The sequence below is a fragment of the Xenopus laevis genome, chromosome 3S (genome assembly GCF_017654675.1).
Source record: "Xenopus laevis strain J_2021 chromosome 3S, Xenopus_laevis_v10.1, whole genome shotgun sequence".
NCBI classification, from domain to species: domain Eukaryota; kingdom Metazoa; phylum Chordata; class Amphibia; order Anura; family Pipidae; genus Xenopus; species Xenopus laevis.
In genome coordinates this window covers 67959827-67980075 of record NC_054376.1, presented here as the reverse complement: position 1 = coordinate 67980075, position 20249 = coordinate 67959827, and the positions used below count along the sequence as shown (strand labels likewise).

Here is a 20249-nt window from a genome sequence, read left to right as displayed (position 1 = left end):
TTTTTTTAAAATAAAAAGTCACTCAAACAGAAGTACTTAATTGAGCTGGGGTTTGCAGGGATTATAGGAATTAGTCTAAAGAGCCTCAATTCGGCAGATTAAATCTGACAGTGTATGGTCACCTTAATAAACCTCACACTTACTCATAAATAATATATCAGTTATAAGGAGATCAAATGCCTCCTAATAATGCCAAATAGGGCTTTCCTATACTATAATGTTTTCTGGGGGAGATGGCAAATTGGATTATCGGCCATGTTTGGTATTATTCTGACTAGTGCTCCCCTATTGTACTTATACAGTATCATATTCCCCAAACAGTCATATATGACATATTTCTGTGCACTCTTGTTTGAAAGTATAAATAATGAGAGGAACCATCACAAAATGAACAATGGAGCATTAAATGTTGACTGCTAGTGTGTACATTACTATAATTTTAGGAGTGGTATATATAAGAATAGCTGTTCTATAACCTTAATTTTGGTGAGGGCTCGTTTGGGGATGTGGCAACATGTGAGTTTGTAATTGTAACCTGTGTCTATAAGGAGTACAATAGATTACTGGAAGCTATGTGTGTTTAAAGTGCCATTTGATTAATTAACTCCATTTTGCTTTCCATTGCTTAGGAATCTCCCACTGTTGCAATCCATACATGGCCATTGTAAAGATGTTTCATCAACGTCGAAGAAAAATATCTGAGGTTGGAAAAATGTAACTACCATTACTTATATAAATAATGATCTGTTAAAATGACCAATCTGTAACATAAACTTTACGTTGTTTTATTATCGTGGGTGCTACAGACTAAGGCATGCCTCAACACAAAATCCATGAGGCTTTCTTTTAAATGCATTCACAGTATGTTTTTCATATTCATTTTGCAAGTTCATTATTCTACACGAGCTTCAGGCTTATACTTCCCTCACCAAAATATTTTTTATTTTGTTTTTAAATTGTTTTAGCATTCTAATGTTATAAATTGCTCCCAGTTACACCCTCAAAATAAATAAACGCACGCATAGTGTTTGAAAAGCAGATCTTAAGAATTAATGAAAAGATGAAAACGTTTTACGAAAAGGAAAAAGAAGATAGCTGCCATATCAATTATATTGGAGTGAGCAAGATGGTATTTGTAGGCTTACTTGGAGCATGTCTGACATCTAGTGGTCAGATGTATAATAATGTCCCAAAGTGAATGGCTTATTTTTAGATTTTTTTTTAGGACAAAAGCAAAAACCTTCAAGACTGAGAAAGAACATTAACTTTATTAAACCATATTCAGGCTTGTAGGCAATATATTTTACTTACTGTCCAAACACTCCTTTTAGAAAAGTATACAACCCATAGGGGTCATTTACTTACAACAGATGCAGTGTGCAAAAAGTATACCTTCAAACCCAATTAGCATGTGTTTTACCCACAATTTATCTTTTTTTCCCAGAATTCCAGTGTTGTTGCAGTCAAACTTGAGCCTTACACAATTGTGGATGAGACCTAAAATTTACACAGTTGTTCCTGCACCTTGATAACAATTGAAAATTGTGCACAATTCTTTTGGCACATCTATACTGTCTATTGATCAGGCCATTGTGGGTACTGCAGAGCTATTGCCTGGTTCATAGGTGGCTGAAGCTCCATTGTTCCCCGGTATCAACAAGTGCAACTGTGCCCAATTTGAAACAGGAAGTATGCCGAGAAGGTGAGTTTCGGAAAATATTTTTTTCTAATAAGTAAATTAGCTACTGAGGGATAAATGGCTAGAGTAGATTTCCAGGCTCAGAAAATACTGTATATCATGCCTGAGAGTGAGCTTTAATTATATTAGTTAATACATATTTTGAGATGGCTTAAAGGAAGCCCCATTGGGGGGCCTTAAATAAGCCTCTTTGCTTTGGCGTAAAGTACTATGATGTTAGTATAGAGTTTGCTTGTGCTGGTGTTTTAGTTGAACTCTATCCAGTGCTTTCTTTATAAATCCTAGATTTGTCACTTAGGTCCCCACCCTAAATTGGGCATTAAACAAAATCCCTGTTTTACGTATGAACTCTGAACCCTTAATACCATAAAATAATAATAAAAAAAAACACCATTAAAATTGGGTATATTAAAATAACTGCAATCAAAAAAGGGATTAGGTAATAATGTGATGATAGTATACCATAAAGGGAATATTATAAAAAAATAATTGTGACAGTGGCCAATGATTATTTGTATTGTCCCCTAATCTGAATATAAGTACATTGCTTGCCCCCCCCAACTCATATTCTGGATAATTAGCCATAGTCTACATTTCCTCACAATATTTGATTAACTATTATAAATTAAGATAATTACACGCACATAGCCTGGGCACTGTTCAATAGTTAATTAAAATGAATCAACATTTTCCGACTGGAAAACTCGTAATCATCAGGCAGCTGCTAATTCTCATAAACCTTTCTGTTAACTCCTGCGGTGTTACTTTTCACTTGTTTGTTGCTAATGGGGACGCATTTAAAATGTGCATGTATACATATAAACTTCCTATGTAAAAATGTCACACGCATAATTTATTCCAGGCTCATATGCATAAAAACTCACATGTGAAATTCATAGCATTTGTCTATTATTTATTTAGAATCTGTTCATTTATTTGGTAAGACAATAAATGTTGTGTGGGATATTTAAAGGGTACATGGATGTAAAACAGAATGTTAATGCATAATTTGTTCCTTTATTTTTGTTGCGTATTGAATAAGAAAACACTACCCAGTGTTCAGCTTGCTTTATGTAAGACCACACTCCATATAAAGTCATTTTCCCTTTTGCCTATCCATGAGTTAAGCAGCTTAATGAGAACATGCTGCCGCGGTAAGAATTACATGGCAATTGTAGCTTTATGAGCATAAAGACACATTCAAGAGTAAGTCTGGGACCTCGCTCTGAATTTCATATACATTGGAGTCCCTGTTTCTGCTACCCATGGAAATTCTAGACCCTAAGTTGAGTTTTAATAGAGGCTGGAATTGGAAGATCTTTTCATGTGTATGCTACTGTACTTGAATGGTCACAAGTAGCCACCGTGCTGTGGTGAAAAAAAAGCTCCTTCTCCTTTCCTTCCCCCACTTCGGGTAATTTCCTCAAGCCTACAGTAGCCAAAGAATATGATATTATGTTATTTCCCTAAACAATAATATAGAATAACCTTTCTCCGCAATGATTATGACTGAAATATGGGAACAGTTCATCTCTCTAATTAGGCTTAAAAAAGGAGAAAACTTCAGAACCAGTTTGCAACTCCCCCACTCTTTTAAGAAATGTAATGGCAGACAAACTACTTTCATAATGATGCCCGATGAATCAGATTTGAAATCTAGAACAAACGAAATGTCAATAAGGAGACTGGAGGGTCACCTTGCTCATGGAATTCGGATTGAAACCCTGATGGATTAAGGCGTCTAATGCCCAGAAAGTTAAAGATGGTGGAAATCTGCATTCTCAATGTATAAGGATAAACCAACTTTTAAAAAGTCCATCACATTTGAGAAATGAAAGCAAAAACTTGACACACTTTAGAGAATATTTAATTTTTGACAAAATGGAAGATTCCCCCAAATCTTGCAATATTTATGGTTGTGGATAAATAGATGGACTTCAGAAAAAGTCGATCAACTTTGTTACAAAACCTTTGTGTATAGACTCTATCGCTCAGGAAAGATGTGTAAGAAAGATGTGTAAGAAAGATGTAAAACCCTGTGAATCTAGAACTCTTTAAAAAAATAAAAGATTGCATTTGATGTTGTTTACTTTACTATCAGGTCCATGATTTACCAGTTGACTGAAAACCTGGGAGTCAATCTTCTATTCATCTGGATCTTTGATTTAGAAAGGCTGCATCTGTGTTGAAACTCTTCTGCCTCTCAAGCCTCTCTTAAAAAACATTGATGCTTTAAATAAAGCTGTTAATTGCATAACCTTTGAGGCCTCTTTTGATTAGGGCTGCTTCCACCTTTCTTGAGCTTCCTGGCCTTTGGCTACACCCCCACAGCTAGAACCACAGATATCAGTGGAGAGAAGGTAAACTTTATTGTTTAAAATAAGAAAACAACCAAAAAAAAGGGGGGCAGATCGTCCATAAAAAGGTCACTATCCTTTTTTGAAAGATACTCCCATACCTGGACTGGCAATCTGTAGTATTTAGTGTCTGTTGGAGGCTGTTTGTGTCTCTGTGCTCTGTGCCAGGGCCTAAATTAAGTTTTACCAAAACTCAACTTTTTCTCACTATATAGAAAAAAATATTTGACCAATCTCCCAAACTCAAATCCCCTTAATTTACCAATAAATCTGAACAAATAAAGCACATGCGGAAAAAAGTAATGATGAAATTGTGTGTGTCAAGTTTTTCAGTTAGATTCTGGTAAAACGCAAATCTTTCTGGTTATTCAATGAACACCAACCTGAAACCCTTGAAGATCATGAAGGCAAGAAACATCTTCAAATTGTTAAAGGGACCATCTGCCATGGACTTTTACATGATTTGGATTTTTAGCAAAAATTCAAGTTTTCCCCATAAAAAGCACAACCAGAAAAATTTAGGCTTAGTAAATATAAAGCATAAAATATTTGCCAGTTCACAAAAAGTCCTTATGCATTTCTCCATATGCAGCAGAGTTTTTTTTAACATAATTTACTTATCATAAGAGGTCTCTAAAATGTTATTGCCTTGTAGCAGCAGAGGTTTGTACTAAGTTGGGTTCATTTTATCATTTTTTTTAAACCTAAATCCTCTGGAATTTGGCTTGTGACATGTGTTCCATTGCTTCAGTCTCTGAGGTTACCAGAAGAAAAAAGATCATCAAGCAAATGGAGAAACCTCACTTTGTGGCACCTTAGGGTTGCCAACAACAAAATTAGAACGTTGGAGAAGACCCTTTGTGCAGTATCCTGACAAAAAAGTAATCATGCAAGTTAAAATTGCTAGTACCCCACCACTGCCCTATGGAATCTCTAAGGGTATATGGAAACTTGCATGTGATGTCCACAGTGCTCAACTAATTTCACATTGCTTAGAGTACTGGGGATATTTTGCAATGGGGTCCTGGTTGTAAGTCAATCTGCATTAAACATCCTTTACACCTTGCTGCCATAGTCCTTGAGAGTCTGCCTGATTGTGGTGGGGATTTCACTGATATCACTGAAAAGGCTACTAATGTTCCGAGGTCAGTGATTGCTGCAGCTCCAGGTCATATCCTGATTTCCAAGAATTTCTGCCCTGCTGTATTTGTCATAAAATCTTCAATAAAATCTTCATTAACATTCCTATTGAATTCCATACTGTAGCCTTGTCTGATGGATGCTTCGCAGTTCTGTTAGCAGACTGACAAAATAGCCTCGACTCTCCACTTAAGCAGGTGTTGACTTTCATTCCTTGACAATTGCAGGGCAAAGAGCACAGACCTGGGATACAAACACATTAGTCAATTAACCCCATTTCCTCCTCAAAGGCAAAATGTAAGCCCAGGAATAATCTGTGCCACCCAGGTGCCCTCAAATCACCAACTATTTTACCACAAATTGGAAGGACTGCAATATCTGAAAAGAGGAAAGGTCATTGATGCTGTGGCTAACAGTGGGCAAAGGCTACATCTAAACCGCAAATAGGAAAAAGATAAACCACTGACTGGGAAACAGAAAAGAGGGTGATCCTGGATGGAGCACTATTCTCCCCTGCTGAAGATCTCCATGGAAGAAAATGGTCTAAATGGCCATTTGTTTGAGTCAGAGCCCATGGCTTAATAAAGGCTTTTTTTTAAAAAAAGAAAAATTGTGAGCGGGGCTGTCCATGATACAAATATTGTGTCATATTGTGTCAGGTGGAAACTGTCGGACTTGCACCAGACTGAAGCAATCTGAAAGACATAAGGTCTGACTAAATCACCCTTAGAAAATGGTCTGAAGGCCAACCAAAGACACAGTCAAACATGCACTTATAAATATATAAATATATAAATTTTAATTCAAATTAACCATGTCACAGTCTACAGTTACCTCGGCATACGTATATTAATATTCACTCAACTGCATTGCCATCATTATGCGACAGGCCCTGAGGGGGTGCAATCACACCCCCTGAACCCGCAGTAGTTCGTCCCCTGCATGCTTGTCTACAATCACATCACCCTGCAGGGTACTGCACAACCTTTCTGCCCTCACTATGAAGAACCATTTTTATTGCTTCAGCTCCTAAACTCTAAAAGGCGGTGTCTGGTACTTTGCTCTTTTCTGGGTGAAAATAATACCCCCTGCTATCTGTCTATAATGTCCTCTTGTCATTAGTGATGGGCAAATGTATTTGCCAGGCACAAATTTGTGGTGAATTCCAAGCAAAATGGGGCAAATTCGCCCATCACTACTTCTCATACTTGTAAAGAGTATTTATGTCCCCTTGCGACTGTCTTTTCTCCAGAGAAAGTAATTCATAAATTATCCACAAAGACCCCCAAATCCCTATTAGTTAAGGAGGCCCTCAACACACTATATTAGTTATGTAATAAAAAAACACTACATTTGCCCAGGTATAGTAATTCATAGCAAATAAACAGCAGGAAGTATTTACTGGTCAACTGTTCATAAGCAAACATATTATTGATTACTATTGGCTATTGATTCTAGGCTAACTTAGTGCCTATTATTACATATGGGGGTTAGTGTATAACAATCATTTATGTTATTTACTTTTGCACAATTTAGTATCATCAGCAAAAATAGAGACAGTGCTTACATTGCCCACCGCAAGGTCATTTACATTTACATTTATAAGCAAATCCTTCAGACAAATGTCTGTCCAAGTACAAAAATGTTCCAGTCCAACATTCCTCAATAGTAATCTTCTGTGTGGTACTGTGTCAAATTCTATAGCAAAGTCTAAGTAGATTACATTGAACTGACATCCTATAGTTGAGGTTCCTGCTCACTTTGACAAAAAAGGCAATACATTTGTCTGTTATTATCTATTATGCATAAAACCATGCTGGACCAAACTTGTGCAGGCTTATTTATTAGGGGTCAGATTTTAGTGGTTTTAGAGGTTTTTGAAATCATGACTAAACTCAAACTCTAAAATTACTACTGTCATTGAATTGATTAAAAGTACAAACAATAAATGTACTGAGCGATCTGAAAAAAAATCTGAATGCTGCAAAAACCTTTCAAAATGTCACTTTTTTTTGGTCAACTCATAGCAAAAAAAAATCCAAAACCTGCTCACATTTTGATTGGTTTAAAATGGTCCAATAACTTGACAACTTATACTTGTTTGACAAGACTTTCGTGTTTTTTTCACTTGATAAATCTTAAATATTTTGAGTATTACTAAAAACAGAGAAAAAACAGAGAAAACCACAATTTTTTTGTGATTTGTGGAAAAATTAAAAATTCAATTGTTAGTAAATGGGTGATTTAGTATTGTGATTTTCAATGTATTTTCAATGTATTCAAGCATTCTTTGCCTTTTTAACCAACTCAAAAAACTTTCCTAACACTGATGTAACCACATTACCAATTCTAGATCACAAAAATCTAGATCCCCAAACAGAGGAGGGGGCCTTCAACACCACCTGTCTGCTACATACAATGCTGTTCTAACATCTGTACCCCAGGGGTTTCACAACACTAAACACATCCAACACATCCAAGCAACTCTTACAAGTAACACCTGTTACTAGGAGTTGCATGATACCTTGGTAATCCTATCACAGTAACCCCACAAAATCATACCCCTGTGAGTTTCAGAAGTCACCTCTCTGAAGAGTTAAAATGTGCCATTGTGATTGGATTAGTGGAAGAGTTTATATGCCGAGAACTTCCCACACCAGTCAGTTGAACTGAAGAAGCTTCTTGGATGAGTAGTGAAACGTCTTCAATGATTACTCAGCAAGTCCAGATGTTTTAGATTTACCTATACTAGATATACCATGACCTGGATGAATGAAAATCTTCATAATCATTAAGTAAAGTGGATTGGCAAACACAGAGCTGACAACCCTAGCATAATTGCCATTTGGTTCTGGACCTTTGTTTACTTTCACTTGTTTTAGTCTAGTTTATGTATAGAATGTCTTCCTAAGTCAACTATCCATCAATACATACATGTCAAATAATATGAAAGGTTTTTTTTCTAGGCTTTTATATGTATGGAGTGTTATGAAAATGTAATCCTTAAAATATATCCCTGAAGGCCACTTTATAGAACAGAAGCATGTAACCTTTGGAAAGCAGAATGGAACATAAGATTAACAATCTTCCATTGTAACTTGTATAACAATTGAGAAATCTGAAAGGTCAAAACAATATTCTGTATAGAAACCCTGCAAACATTGTTTAGAAGCTACAGTATTAAAGGGTTGCTTTTATTCTACCATATATTACCAGCCTTTCTTAAATTCTGATTTATTTAAGAGGTTCACAGAGTGATGAAAAATAAATCAATGTATCATATCTTCAAAAGAGACAATGTTGTAGAAGATAATCAGATGCATCTTGTTGTGTGGTAAGGACAAGGGATCAAGAGACTTTAAAGGAAAATTTAGCAAATTATATAAATTTTGGAACATTTTGGATAATTCAAATAAAATATGTCCTTTGTTATTTTATGTAATTATAATGTTTAAATGTACCTTTTACAAAGAAACACAGCAGTTGAGGTTAAAAAAATATATGTGTTCATCAAGTCAAACCTTTTCCCTTTCTAGCTACTACTTGAACCAGAGAAAAGTGGAAAACCCCACCATCATTAACTTCCATCACCATCATTAACTAGTCTTCCATTATTCTATTGTCTGCCAGTTTGCATGCCACTCAAATCAGTATTTCAGTGCATAGACATTTAAAATCCTAAAAACAATTCAGAGCATTACATTTTTTTTTAAATATGATTCATACCCAATACATTTAGGGGCAGATTTATTAAGGTTCTATTTTCGAGAACAACCCCTTTATCAAGCATGATATAGCATAAAGGGGTTGTCCCCGAAACTTGCCGCATTGAATAAATTTAAAGCAAGGGTTTCACCCTGCGAGCATTACCTGAGTGCCAGTGAATTTCTTTTCGTCTGTATATTTACATATACATGGATCATATTCAAAACCTATAAGAGTATAAGCAGTCTGGCATGTGATGTATAATATTGCTACACACACTAGTAACTTACTTTTATTTTCATAAAGGGCACAACTTTTCTCTGTATGGAAATCAGTATGCAAAACTCTTGATAATACAAAAGTATTGCACAGTATTATCCACCTTCTTGTGATGCATTCCTGGTATCGGATAAGCCATGTATGATGGTAGAAAACTACATACTTGGTGTACCCACTGGCAATTGACAGTAAGTCTTACTAGAAAAAATATCACCTCACTAAATATCCACCCTGCCAACAAATTAGTGAGAGTTATATATATATATATTTAAGTTGTGGACAGCACTCCGTTTGGAAACAATACCTGGGTGCACGGTAAGGAAACATATATATATATAGAAAGAAAGACCAGCAACACCAGGGTTTTGCAAAAAATTGAAAAAGTGTTATTGCATATGTATCCGACGTGACGTTTCGATCCCTATTGGGATATATATATAATCTTCAGACCAGCACTCCCTTAAAAACTTGGTAATTTTATTATTATTCTGTAGTATCAAATAAAAAGGGTATTTGATACTACAGAATAATAATAAAATTACCAAGTTTTTAAGGGAGTGCTGGTCTGAAGATTATAGATACATGAACAATTAACGTGCACCCAGCCATTGACAGCAGCTTTGGAGTGCGGATACTCATCGGAAAATATGTATATATATATATATATATATATATATATATATATATATATATATATATATATATATATACATACACACAGTAGAACCCCCATTATACGTTTTTCAGGGGACCAGAAAATAATGGTGTAAAATCCAGGAAAATGTAAAATCAGGGAAATGTAGTATGCATATACTGTAGGTGGGACCACAAAACAACAATCTAAAATGAGGGAATACATAATATCAGCACAGAGAATGGAGACTGACACCACCTTTAAGTTTAAATGTAGCATTGCTGACTTTTATTTGGCACAAACACAAATCTTCAGCCTACTGGCTTCACATAGGGGACAACATTCACTTCACATAAGCATTAACAGTCCCAACTCGCACCCTCACTGGTGTTAACTTCAGCTCACGGTTTCCTTAGCCCTCACTGGCTTTTGGTGGACCACTAATCCCAGAATCCTCTCTGGGGCACACTCAAGACACACTTGTCTCCTGGGAGGGGTTTCTCTTTTCCTCTCCAGTCCTTTGGAGCTTTCTCTCACACTCAGGCCTGCGGGCATAAATAACTTATTTTATCTCAAAAACATCTAAAATTCTGTGTTGGTGTGTACATTGTTTAAAAATGCCCATATATGTGCTAGTTTTTGTGCTTACTTTTTTAAAATTCTAACATGACTATATTTCACATAACATATTCCAGACATAATTAACTCCTTAACCCTTTACCTCTAATACCTTTTATACTGTTTCAAAATCGTTAAATAATACATATTGAAACATGTTGTAAATTACTATTATATTTCACATCCTAAATTGGTTAGCTATAAATGGACTTAATCTCTGCTATTAAGTTGAGCTAATTCTGTTATTTTGACCAACAGTTCACTGAGGGACATCATCTACTGTTTAAAATGCAATTTAGTTGGATTGTAGTTTTCAGGCCCCTTGGGGCCACACATCTCGTTCATGTGTCCAGTATACCTCCTTCCGTAATAACATTTGATTTAATTTAACTATTGTCTTTTTCAGCCCTAAAATTTAAAATAAAAAAAACTTATAAAATATCATCTGTTTTTAAAATCTATGACCCCTTGGTAACATAGCCTTTCACTTAGGAGGGTATTTACAAGTTTTGCATACATACCTGCCATACCCCAGAGTTTATAATCAATAAAAACAAATACTTGAATAACTGGATGTCAAGTAATCTGTATCAGTCCTAAGTGCCACCCTTTTTTCCAGGTTGACTTACTAAATTGAACTTGGTGACAAATGGTCTTTTGAAGTCCAGCTCCAGCTCATTTTATAGGCCAATTACACAAAACAGATGTCAGTACCAGTTTCTGTAGACCCAAAGTTTGCTGAACAGACAGTCTTTAGTTACTATGTGATTGAGAAAATCATCAAAGCAAGATAGCTGAATCAATACCCTGTCTAGTGAAAGCTAAAGGAACATCATTCTCTCTGCTGAAAGTAAAGGCAGATAGTATTCTAAAACTAGTACATGCTAACTTACTGAAGCTGCAAGTTATGTAGTAAACACTGGCACCAGGGACCATACGACCATAACATTTCTGCAAATTCTGTTGGTATAATTTGGTCCTGCTGGGATGGTCCCATATAACAATGCACTTTGAATTGTTATACTGGACCATCAAAGCAGAACCTAACTGTGCTGTTTATACCCTATGTGTGTCAGTTACCCAATGTACTCTGCATAAATTAAACTTTACTTACTCGCCAGAGAGGCACACCTTCTGGATTAACTATACCATTGTGGGACTAAAGCAAACATAATACCTTCCTGAACTAGCCTTAGAAATATGGAACTCATTAAGGAAGTATATGCCATAGAAGTGGAGCCCTAATATAGCCAATACAGTATCTCAAAGGAAGCTACGGATAGAAAACTTAAAGATCAATTACATTGTAATAAACATGTCCACAGAACAATTAACAAAAGGTCAACAGAACACTGTAAGGTTGTGGGCTGCTTGAAAAATTAGAATCCTAATATTCCTCATCCATTGAATGTTTAGTTTGAGACTAAATTTTGGGTTGAACCAAAAATCAATCCCTGATTGTCACTCAGGACTCAGAGTCCATGACATGTGTGACAACTTGGTTCATGGTTCTCAGTGCTTGACTAAGGAAAAACATATCATCAAGGATTTGTAGAAAAATCCAACTAACTAGTTACTGCTTTCAAAACACCATGGAACTTGTATAAGTAGATTCTTTGACCTTATCTCAGCACTGGCAGCTTTATAAAGAGCATGGAAGAATGTACGACAGAAATGAAATCTGCTAACCCTATTTAAATAACAACTTTGTTCTCAGGAAATCTTTTTATGATCATGTGGAAGATGGAAATGCAACAATTACCTGTGTCAAGCTAACTGCCAAACCAGTGTGAATCATTAAACAATCATTTAAGGTTTCTTGGTAAAATTTTTCAAAATACAGACATTCATTATATCGAGCTAAAATTAGCACTGACGAGACAAAGGCAGAAAATGCTGGAGAATACTGGGGTCTTTCAAGACCACAATACAATCCACTATTTAATTATTTTTTAATTCCTTTCTAAAAGGCAAGTTCTAATTGAATGGGTAAAATAGGTTGGGGGCTGATATAGACTGCAGACTTACAGAACGTTAGTGCCAAGGCTATGGGGTAGATGCAACAGAAATAGATAATATGGTGTAGTATTTTTCTTAATTTTAGTATTCAAGATGAAGTGTATCTCACCCCTAAATGTTGACCTGGTAATGTTAACAAATTGAAAAACCAACCACAACTAAACTAATTTAAGCAACAAGTGAGCTTAAACCAAAAAGTTCAATAAAAAACAAAAAGAGAGAGAGACACATACAGTAAATGAGGGACTTTAGATAACAGTGAAAATAAACAAATTCTAAAGTGGGGTTCTTGTTGAACTAGAACTCCCAAATGTGTCCCCTGCTCCCACATAGGTGGATACTTACAGACCTCTTAGGGGTAATAGCACATTGTATATCAAGGCTATGGCAACACCGCCAACAGATCCCTTCTTCCTCCACAAACTGTATATACTACACTAGCAGCTGTAGCAGCTTCTGATTGATTAATGCTAAGTTACTCCTGACTCATTGATATAACATTTACCTTCAAAGACAAGGTCATTGCAGCGTTAAGAAATAAGCACACCATCTCCTATAAAGGATCTAATCTACAGATATTCAACAATCTTCCTTCAATGACCCTGGCTAAGAGGAGAGCTCTCAAGTCAATCCCATATTGATGGGGATTCCCATTCCATTTGCTGGCATTTCACAATGGCATAAAATATGACATCAGAGACCCAGGGGAAGTCCCAAATCTGCACCCCAGTGGCTCCCTGGAAATCCCACCTCAGCAGGCCTCTCCCTGGTCAATAACTGGCTTAGGCAAGCACCCACTGTCCCCAAAGCCTCAGAGACAGACCTGACAAGGAAGGTAACTATTTGCTAATCAACCTTGCCTTCCACACCTGGGTCACTGCCCCCCAAGCTATGTTACAAAAATTTGAGTTCTTTATGGTTCAGATATGAACGACTCCCTATGTCTTCCACATTCTGACAACTGGACACCTGCCCATTCCTGCTAAAGCGCTGCTGTTCCTCTCCCCAGATCCACTGTGACTTGCTGATCTAGCTCAACACACACCAACTTTAATGTTTACTTAGTTAATGTTCTTGCTTGTGTTTGTTCCAATAGTTATTATTGATATCATAGACAACAGAAGAAAAATATTAGAAAAAAGCCACGTTTTACTGCAAGATTATGGCTAAGAGTATTACTCTAGCTGCAAAACTCTGACTAGCGCTCTAAAAAGGTGTCGGTTTTTCAAGGAGATGGATAGACTGAGGGCTGACATACAGGTGGTAGTGATGGGCAAATTTGTCCCGTTTTGCTTCTCCAAAAAATTTGAGAAACGGCAAAAAATTCATGAAACGCCACGGTTGTCTTGTTTTCTCGTCTCGGGAATTTGCCACAAATTCATGCCTGCCGAATAAATTACTAACAGGTTGTACAGGAGATGCACTTCTGCTTCTCTGACTAACCAAAATGATTCTCCAGGCAATACCCTACTTCTTATCTAGCTTCTGCCCCAATCAAAAAAGCAGGAGTAGCAACTTTTATTCATAAAACCTGCCCTATCCAAATTGTTAAAATGAACACTTACCTATACGGGTAAGGCCATATTAACAGCAGAAACATTATTATATACATTATATAGTTTAGGCCCCAAATGTAAAGCAGATTTATTTTCTGAACAAATTATGAAAAGGGTCCCATTCAACCAGACTCACTCTACCTGCTTTGATTTTTGCATTCAGTGTAAAATAGTGCATAGCTAGAATAACTCACTATGCAATCTCCCACCTCTGCCCATAATAGTAGATAAAGTCCTTCAACAGCTAAAATGAGACCTGCTGTTCCCTTGCACTCTCCCTACACTCATTGAGGAAGCCATGTCCCTTCTTAACAACCCTACAACAAAGGAGGAACTATAACAGACAAAGAACATTCCCCATCCAAAAAAAGCCCCTTGACCCAATGGCCTCACCTGCCTTTACTATAAAATCTTCTATGGCACACTTGGACCCCAATTATTGGTGATATTCAAGGAAATAGTTAATGAAGCCATCCTGCTAGCTTTCATGCTATTCGTGCAAATTTCTCTCATAGAGAAAGATGTAAGGGCCCTAAATTTTGCTCAAGCTTATCAAATGCTGATATCCAAATAGTAAGCAATTGCCTGACCCTCCACCCTGATCAATTGCCATACCCACCCTGATCAATCATGGACAGGGGGTATTTATTTCAGAAAAGCAAGTGGGTGATAATGAAAGCTTTAATAGACCTGAGGAAGGGGTATCCCCCAAAAACTTGTGCTTTATTTTCTGCTGCAATAAATGGATTGAAAGGCATTGGACACAGCTTTTTACACCGTTTTTTTTGGGGGGGGATTTTGTTTTACATGGCGTAATAAATATGCCCCATTAAGTCCATCAAATTGACCAAAGTCAGAACTAGAAAGAGTAATTGTGAGAAAGGAACCTGACAAGGTCTCATGGAACCAGGTAGAAAGGCAGGAACCAGGGAGGGGTTCAAATACAAGACATGGATGAGGTAAGGCAGGGAACCAATCAGGGACTTCTAGAAATAACCAACTACCAAGATCAGAGCTAGTAAGCTTAATGACCAAGGTAAAGAGGGGTCCTGACCAAATGTGCCACAAGACATATTGACATTCTAGTGTCATCTAGTAGATGCTCAGATCTTTCTGAAATCTCTCTAAAAAGTTGTGTATTGTGCTGTCTCCCTGACAATAAAGAAATAGAGGAATAGTTATAAAAATAAAATGTTTATAAATATATGTTTTAAAGTTATACTTCTTATATAGATGTTTTATGATTTTTGCAATAACAAAATAATTCCAAATACTTTTGTATTATTTGTCTTAATATGTTTGACCACTAGATGCCACTAGAACTCTTCTAAAACACAGAAATGAAATACCTTTAACTAAAGTTACCACATTATATGAAAAATCAAGGACAGTCCTAATAAATGTTAGTTGCTGTGATATATAATATAGTGAATAAAGTACCCTGTTGTAAAATATAAGGATATTATAAGTCACCGAGGATTTCCATGATCATATAAAGGCAAGAATGCTTTTATACAGGTCATCGAACTCCAAGGTTACTTCTAATATCAGGATTTGAAGAAGAAGTAGGGCTGACCGGCTTAAGCCCATGATTAAGCGCCCAAGGTGGGTGTGAAACGCGTAGGGCGGATGGAGATGCAAATATACATTTTTATCTTTGTATGAATAAAATATATTTTTTAACTAATTTTCACTGGTCCTGTGGATCAGTTTGAGTGCCGGTCGGCCCTGCTTCGTCTTCAAATCCTGTGCTGTATCGCTCCCTAAAGCTGGGAGTCTTGGGCTGGTGCACCCAAATTACTTCTAATATCCTCATATTTTCCAACAAGGGAAACTTGTATTTTATTATAATACACAAATGTAATAAGAATGACATCACCAAGCTCTATTTATAAGGATATAATTTACAGGATATTCATGGCTTTTGTGTATTATCTGCACATAAACTGAACTTACATTAAAGTAAATACAACCAACCAGCAGCCCTTTCGATAAGTACAGAATCTGTGATGTTTCACTTGATCTGATATGTGTAACACAGTGACATAAAAAAATGTAGCAATTACATTCTCTGAGGGGTGCCCAACATATTAACACCTCACTAGTGATGCGGGCTTTCCTCATCCTTTAATCATGCTTTGTACCTTGTTTGTTTATTTTATGGCTCATGTGTAAAAATATACTTTACATTTACTACAACTTTGTGTCAGCCTTTAAATGATCACTATTATTTTGAATGGTTTTCAGAAACTAAAAAGTTACCCAATGGTTTCAAAGGGGTGGCCACTAAAAGCATGTAGGGTAGTATTGCTCTCTGGTGCCTTACAAAAAAGTGTTTTGCCATATCTATAGGCATTCATAAAAAGTCATATTTGTGCCAAAAAACACAAACTTCAAGAAGGTTAAAAAAAAAAAATAACATTTGCTTAGCATTACATTTATAATATATGTTGTCTAAAAAATTCTGTCTGTGGAACCCATGGTATGAAACCTTATACACGAGCATTACCTTAACCATGCCTGTATATAACTGCTCTCAGATAATAATTCTAATGAACACAAGGAGTCACTGCTGTATAACTTAAAATCTGTTTTACTATGAAGCAAACAGGTTTTAGAAAAATGTCAAACTGATATCAGACTGAAGTAGCCTGCATGTAATCCTATTAAACTAAATGCAATAAACAATTTGAAAACATAACTGGTCAGATTGTAAAATATTGTGAATTTTGTGCTCACAACCTTAATGCACCCCCGCTTAATGTTTTTAAAAATTAGTGGTAAGAACAACACAATCTTATTTGTTACTTGGGTTACTCATATATGGTAGCATTAGTACTTGTTTATGGAAACATTATACTATATGCTGCATGATTCCTATGTATGGGCAATGGCATAAAGGCTGATTTTAGGCATGGAGAGAGGTGATGGACAGGGTGGAAGGAGATAGAGACAATTTGTGGGGAAACAGGCATAGTTATAGGTAAAATGGAAACAGGACAGCACTAAAGATTTTTAACATAATTCAAGTATGAGAGGGATGCAGGTCCGGTTTTGTGGTGAGACGACAAAGTCCGGGCCTAGGGTGGCAAGACTGTAGAGGTGGCATGCCATCCAGCCAAATTCTAAGAAGCGCTAATCACCAGCGTCCCGGCGCATACACGTGCACGCTCCTACAGTGGGTCAGGGGGTTGCGCATGAAGCTGGCGGGAGCTAGGACCCTGTGGCGTAAAGTTGGCGGTTGCTAGGACCCTGCGGGCGAAGATGACGGAGTAGCCAAGACAGAAATCTGGGCCTGGAAGGATGCCTTGGAGTATCTGATTTAGGTGGATTTTCTGATCTAACTTTATACTGTATTTGCAGTTGAAAGCATTTCAGTAGTTTGTTTGTGGTCATGAGTTTTTAGGATTTTTTGGGGTATTGTGTATAAAATGCATTTGTGGCATGTAGAGACCACCAGAGATGCCTGAGGGCATTTAGTGCAGTTCGAAAAATAATATGGCAAACACCTAAGGGTGACATAGGCTGAACCAGTGGATGACACTGAAAACACTTAGGGGGTTATTTATTAAGCTCCGAATTTTTGTGGTAGGACTTTTAAAGGGGAAAAGACAATTTTTTCTGAAAAAAAAAACCTAAATGTTTTCAGGATTTATTAAAGTCCGATGGTGTCAATAAAAAAAGTACTCCAACTCAGACCTGCTGAGAACATGTAAAAGCCAATGTCAGATGTCCCGTTAATAATTGGAAAATTTTGTTGTGCTGGGTTTTCTGAAAAAATCATAGCTTTTATGAAGAATTCATAAGTTTCGAGTGCAAAATCTGAAAAAAGATTTTTTTTTCACAATTTTATCATGACTTTATCTGCACAAGAAAAAATTGTGAAAATGTATTAATAAAAATAGGGGGGGAAGTCTGTGCAGATTTGGTGGAGTAGTTTTCAGAAAATAAGAATTTTTTATTTTTTGATAAATGACCTCCTTAAAGTTGACATTGATAAGAATAAAACCTGAGTCGCTGAAATTATTTTTTTTAATTTTTTGTATTGTAATTATGTAATAATGTCCTTAAATGTATAATGCAATGTGTAAACAGTGAGGGAAAGCAGGAAGTTCTGCAGACTCTACTCAAGGAAAGAAGTATTACTGGTAAAGAGAGATAGAACAGACCAAAAAAAAAAAAAGAACACAGGGGAATCAAGCAATACAATGAGCTACTAACCCTCAAAGTAAAATTGGAGACAACGTGGCAGTCTGTGGCTTATCATCATGCGTCTCAATCTCTAATTCCAGATCCTTTTTGATGTCTGCAGAGAAACCGGCTCATATCAATGTAATGTATAACCACACAATGATGATCTATGAAAAGATCTGAAAGAATAAAGAAGACATATTGGTGAATTAGGGGCGCTAGAGGCAAGATGCATTTTACAGTCAAATGTTTTGGCACCATAATTCACACTGACTTCTATTAAAAGTTATGTAAAAATGCTTCTGCAGCAGGGGTGACAAATGTACCATATCACCCTTTTTGTCTGTCACTTCTCTGTACTGCTATTTCTAACTCTTGAAACAAAGTTGCTGAAGTTAGCTGTTCCTCAGCCAAGACTGCATTTCCTACATTGACTGGTTATTTCTACATTGTTTCAAAAAGAGCAGTGCAGAAAATGTAAGGGCCAGACAGCTTATATTGGATGTTTATATGATTTGATAAGTCAAGACCTATTATTATTATTGTCAATTTAAAGAGGATATCTTTCAATGTCACCTCAAAAATGTTGCTCTGACATCAGACCACATTGATTTATTCAAGTACACCAAGAAGACCTGTTACTCTCTCTTTGGGATTCCCTTAAACAAAAGGCCTAAGGCTAGAAACTAGGCAAGAAAAGACACAAGGGACCAAGAGGACCACAACTATATAATTTCAGAGCTTGTCCATCACAATAGAGTGATTTCCATGCTAGAGAGACAAATGTAGGATCCATAATGATCATTAACTTATTGCTATTAAAGTGTATAAAATAATAGTGGTCTTCAAAAAGTGGTATCTTTCTTCACAACATTTGCATGTGAGAGAGAGGTGAGTGAAGTCTTGTTTTATTTCTTATTGAAGTGTTTTTCATCTTCTTCAATTTCTGTGGCAGATGCAAGGAGCTAGTCATAGCTAGTCATTATGACTAAGCGCCGGAGGGTGCGAAACGCGTAAGGTGGGCTATGTGGGGTTAGTATGTACTGAAAACTTTTTAAATGTGATTATCAATAAATGACTTGTTTTTACTTTTACTAGCCTTGTGATATATATCTTTTTTGATATAAAAATTTTTGCATTTTGATTGCCTTCGGAACTGGGGCGGGTCCCTTTGGCCTAGTTAAGAGATTTACGTAAACAGTCATATGGACTCCCGACCCATAAATGATATAGATGCAAGGAGCTAGCCAGCACTCTCTTGTGTATGTGATACCCATTTCAAATGTATCATGTGATAAAAGGGAAAGCATAGCCTACGAGTACCCTTCAATTTGAAATGTGCTCTATATGACCAAAATGATGCCTGCTAAAATCATGTCTTTTGTGAGAATGAGACTGAGGTAGAGCAGCACTGCACATTCAGTGGAGTAACTGCCTTGGGAACTGGGTGTGTGATTGTACCAAGGCCTATCCCCCATGGGGCCTGCAGTGGATCCCACTGTGATCTTTTGAGTAAGTAGGATGGTAGGTATGATTGTGCACAGTGAGTGCAAGGAGTTGTAGGTGCACATAGGGTGTTTTTTCTGGATGCAAGTTATGCAGTGGTGCCCATAGGGCTATAATGGAGCTGCTGGTAAAATAATAGCATTGCCATGCTCAATGTCAATGTCAGTTGCCAGCTGGAGTGGCAAAACAATCTACAATCTACTCTAGTGAAAAAAATGCATTGTCTGGTTGACATTCTTGAAGCTTTTGTGCTATTTCAGCAAAATAGCCATAAAAACACTAAACAAGGTCTGTACAGAATTAGTTTTACTGTAGTAGGAAATACCGACTTGTCTGTACAGAGCACTGACCTCAACCCAACTGAACACCTGAGGAATGAATTAAAATTCCAACTGCTAGCTAGGCACAATTTTTGCCCTACATCAGTAGTCCTAGAATGCAGGTATCCTCTCATGCTACACAACCACCCAGAGTTTGACACATGCTGGGAGAAACAGTGTGCACAATAGCTAGGGTTCTAACTAACATAGGGGGCTAACAGCATA

General features: G+C 36.7%; 1 long non-coding RNA gene across 1 annotated transcript; it reads left to right on the top strand.

The window, feature by feature from the left end:
* The first annotated feature begins 353 nt into the window (after positions 1 to 353).
* On the top strand, positions 354 to 19225 carry LOC121402180. Its single transcript, XR_005966657.1, has 3 exons — positions 354 to 714; positions 1445 to 1702; positions 18300 to 19225. It is a non-coding gene; the product is annotated as an uncharacterized LOC121402180 (long non-coding RNA).
* Positions 19226 to 20249: the final 1024 nt, after the last annotated feature.